This window comes from Macaca fascicularis, chromosome 6 (assembly GCF_037993035.2).
Source record: "Macaca fascicularis isolate 582-1 chromosome 6, T2T-MFA8v1.1".
Classification (NCBI taxonomy): domain Eukaryota; kingdom Metazoa; phylum Chordata; class Mammalia; order Primates; family Cercopithecidae; genus Macaca; species Macaca fascicularis.
This window is the reverse complement of record NC_088380.1, coordinates 82655442-82660448: the sequence shown is the minus strand read 5'-3', so window position 1 is coordinate 82660448 and position 5007 is coordinate 82655442.

Here is a 5007-nt window from a genome sequence, read left to right as displayed (position 1 = left end):
ATCCTATCATCCAGCCAAATTCCTGTCATATAGAAGACAGCTTATTATAATTGTCCATCAGTATCCATGGGGGATTGGTTCTAGGATTCCCTGAGGATACTAAAATTTATGGATGCTCAAGTCCTTTATATAAAATGGTGTGGTATTTTCATATAACCTACACACATCCTCCTATAGACTTTATTTATTGATAAATAAATAATCTCACTCTGCTGCCCAGGCTGGGGTATAGTCACATGATCATGGTTCACTGCAGCCTTGACCTCCTGGGCTCAAGCGATGCTATTGCCTCAGCCTTCTGGATAGCTAGGACTACAGGTGCATGCCACTACACCTGGCTAATTTTTCAATTTTTTTGTAGAGACAGGGTCTTACACTGTTAACCACACTGGTCTTGAACTCCTGGCCTCAAGTGATCCTCCTGCCTCAGCCTCCCAAAGGACTAAGATTACAGGTATGAGCCACTGCACCCAGCATCCTCCTGTATACTTTATATCGTCTCTAGATTACTCATATACCTAATACAATGTAACTGCTATATAAATGGTTATTATATTGAATTGTGCAGGGAATAATGATAAGGAAAAAAGTCTGTACATGTTCAGTACAGATGCAACCATCCATTTTGCAGGGTTGGGGGGAATATTTTGATCCACAGTTGATTGGATACATGAATGCAAAACCTATGGATATATAAAGTGTCAACTGTATTTATGGCACTCAACCTAAGTGATTCCTCAAAGCTGAATAACCCCATTGCTAATCATTAAGTAATACCTTAGACATAATATTTGTCCTTTTCCATTTTTTTCTTTTTTTTTTTTTTTTTTTTTTTTTGAGACGGAGTCTCACTCTGTCGCCCAGGCTGGAGTGCAGTGGCCGGATCTCAGCTCACTGCAAGCTCCGCCTCCCGGGTTCACGCCATTCTCCTGCCTCAGCCTCCCGAGTAGCTGGGACTACAGGCGCCCGCCACCTCGCCCGGCTAGTTTTTTGTACTTTTTAGTAGAGACGGGGTTTCACCGTGTTAGCCAGGATGGTCTCGATCTCCCGACCTCGTGATCCGCCCGTCTCGGCCTCCCAAAGTGCTGGGATTACAGGCTTGAGCCACCGCGCCCGGCCTCATTTTTTTCTTTAGAGTAATTCAGTGTTCTGTACCTACAAAGAAAAAAGTTTCACCACCTTTCAGTCACACCCTTCCACTTTTGTAGTTTTGCAAGATAAACCAATTGATTTTAATATCATAGAACATGGAAAGTTAATTGATTTGGCTTCAGACTCCACATTGTAACTAACCTCTAAAAAACTGTCACTTGTTGAATTTTGGTGTATCAAAGGTGAACATCCACAATGATCTGGAAAGTCTATTAAAATATCCTTTTTTTCCAACTACATGTCTATGGGAAGCTGGATTTTCTTCATATACTTCAACCAAAATACATCGCCACAGCTTCAGTGCAGAAGCAAATATGAACATCCAACTTTTTCCCACTAAGTCATATGTAAAAGAGATTTTCAAAAATATAAAACCATGCCACTTTTCTCACTAATTATTTTTGGTTTTGGAAAATATGGCTTTTAAATTGAGAGAAAAAAATCACATATGAAACTCACAATTTAATGATAATTTATTATTATTAAAAAACGTTTCCAACTTTAATTTTTGATTCAGGGGGCACATGTGCAGGTTTGTTACCTGAGTATATTGCACAATGCTGACGTTTGGAGTATGTAGGATCCTGACACCCAGGTGCTGAGCCTAGTACTCAACAGTTTTTCAACCCTTGCCTTCTGCCTTCCTCCCCATCTAGTAGTCCCCAATGTCTATCGTTGCCAACTTTATGACCGTAAGTACTTGATGTTTAGCTCCCATTTATAAATGAGAATTAACCATATTTTAAAGTTTACAATCCATGGCTTCCAGTACAGTCACAAGGTTATACAACCACCACCATTACCTAATTTCAGAATGTTTTCATCACCCCAAAAAGCCTGTAGTCATTAAACAGTTATTCCTCATTTCCCCATCCCCCCAACCCCTAGTAACCACTAATCTGCTTTCTGTCTCTACAAATTTGCCTTTTCTGGACAACTCATATAAATGGACTTGTGACCTTTTTGTCTCTGGCTTCTTTTCATCTAACATGATATTTTCAATGTCCGTTTGTATCTATGCATGTATCTGTACTTCATTCGCCCCCTCCCCCCCAACTTTTTTTTTTTTTTTTTTTTGAGATGGAGTCTCACTCTGTCACCCAGACTGGAGTGCAGCGGCGCCATCTCGGCTCACTGCAACCTCTGCCACCTGGGTTCAAGTGATTTTCCTGCCTCAGCGTCCCAAGTAGCTGGGATTACAGGTGTTCACCACCATGCCCAGCTAATTTTTTTTTTTTTTTCAGTAAAGATGGGGTTTCACCATGTTGGTCAGGCTGGTCTTGAACTCCTGACCACTCACTTCAGTGATCTGCCCACCTCAGCCTCCCAAAGTGCTGGGATTACAGGTATGAGCCACTACGCCTGCCTTTATCCCTTTTTATGGCTTAATAATACTCCATTGTAAGCTTAGACTTGGTTTGTTTCCACTTTTTAACCACTGAATAAAGCTGCCATGAACATTTTTCATTTGAACACCTGCTTTCAGTTCTCTTGGATATATGCCTATAAGTAGAATTGTTGGGTCATATTTTAACTCTGTGTTTCACTTGTGATAAACTGCCAAACTGTTTCCCCAGCAACTGCATCATTTTACAACCCCACCAGCCAAGTATGAGGGTTCCAATTCCTCATATCCTCATCAAAACTTATTTTCAACTTACTTATTTTTTATTATAGCCATTCTAGTGGTATGAAGTAGTATCTCATTGTGGTTTTGATTTGCATTTTCCTAATGACCACTGATGGTGAGCATCTTTTCATGTGCTTATTTTCATTTGCATATCTTCTTTAAAGAAATGTCTACTCAGGTTCTTTGCCTGTTTTTAAAAATTGACTTTTTTAAGAATAAAAACTATTTTTATATTCTAGATACCACACTCTTATCAGATAGGTGATTTGCAATTATTCTCTCCCCTTCAGTGTCTCCCTCCCTCCCTTCCTTTTCTTTCTTTCTCTCTTTCTTAAGACAGGGTCTCACTCTGTCACCCAGGCTGGAGTGTGGTGGTGTTATCATTGCTCACTGTAGCCTCAAATTCTTGGGCTCTAGCCATCCTCCCTCCTCAGGGCGCTGGGACTACAGGTGAGCACCACCGCATCTGGCTAATTAATTTTTTTTTTTTGGTAAAGATGGGGGTCTCACTACATAGCTCAGGCTGATCTCCAACTCCTGATCTCAAGCAATCCTCCCACCTTGGCCTCCTAAAGTGCTGCAATTAGAGGTGTAAGACACTGTGCTTGACTTCTTTTTACTTTCTTTTCTATTTTAAACATTTTATTTTAAGTTCTGGGGTACATGTGCAGGATGCACAGATTTGTCACATAGGTAAACGTGTGCCATGGTGGCTTGCTGCACCTATTAATCCATCACCTAAGTATTAAGCCCAGCATGCATTAGCTATTTATTCTGATGCTTTTCCTTTGTACCCCCTCTTTTTACTTTCTTAATAATGTTGCTGATGCAACAATTAAAATTAAAAATCAAAATTTTTAATTTTGATGAAGTCCAATTTACCTATCTATTACTTCTTGTGATTTTGATGTCATCTCTGAGATTCCATGGCCAAATCCAAGGTAAAGAAGATTTACTCTCGTGTTTTATTCTAAGAGTGCTGTAGCTTCTGCCTTGAGGTCTTTGTTCCATTGTGAGTTCCTTGTTTTATTTGGTAAAGGTCCAACTTACCCTTCCACTTGAGAGTTTCAATGAGTTGATTATGAGATGTTGGCTGAAGAGCAACACTTGGGTAAGTAGACATTTGGTCTCTGCTGAAACTTCCCACTCAGCAAATGTATTTCACCATAAAGTTATCTCAAGATATAAATACAATTAAACCTGGAAATGAGGCTTTTAAAAGCATTTCCTTGCCATGCAATTGCCATAACAAATGTTTGGTTAGGTTTCATTATTTAAAAAATGGTCTGTAATTAAAACATGGTCTTCCTAGCCCTTGGACAACAAACTGTGAGAAAAGAAACTGCTTGGTCTTCCCACTCTGTCACTACCTGAGACGGCCCGAGATAACAATTAAACCAGCATGGTTGCAAGCCTGTACTTTGCTAAATGCTGTAAACTATTGCCATTAATTTCCATGAAGATGTGAAGATGTGAGATTTGAATTTTAAACAATATAATAAAACTGAATTTGTTAAAGTTCTACTTAGGCGTATAAACAAGCATTATTAAATGGCATTATTTTACACTACTGAAGATGAGGGAAGTGCATACATTTTCTCAAAGTCATTTTATGAGCTTGTTTTTTGAGGAATACAGTAAATGCACAGCCTCTCACATTGAAGTGTTAGCAGGTTGCACTGGCATTGCTGTCTTTAGGTGCTGACACATTTCCTGTATTTACAATATTGTTGTGAACTTGGAAGCTTTGGGGAAGGGTTCTGGTCTAAGAGAAAGAGAAGCTGGGCTTCTGGGCCACAGCCAGTTTCAGACAAAGATAAGAATGACTTAACAATTTGTTTTCTACGTTTGCAATGTTTCTCCTAAATTCCTTTTGTGTTATCAGTAGACATGGTAGTTGCTTTTTCTTTTGAGGTCTCTGAGGTTAAAATGCACTTAACAACAATTGTTTATTTTTGGACATGCATATCATACTGTCTTTCATCCGATGCTGAAGTGGCTACTTTCTATCAGGTCAAAGAAAGTTCAGGTTTCTAAGAGAATTTTGCACTGACAGAATCCCACATTAGGAAACAGAGATGGTTTCAGATGTAACTTTATTTTTAGGATGTGTTTATCAATTATTTTTTCATGTTAATTTGATCCCATTAGCAATCAATAAATGCATTAAGAGTTGCCCTGAAACTCTATTTGACTTGAGAATCAATAATTCCATTAGGATTGGA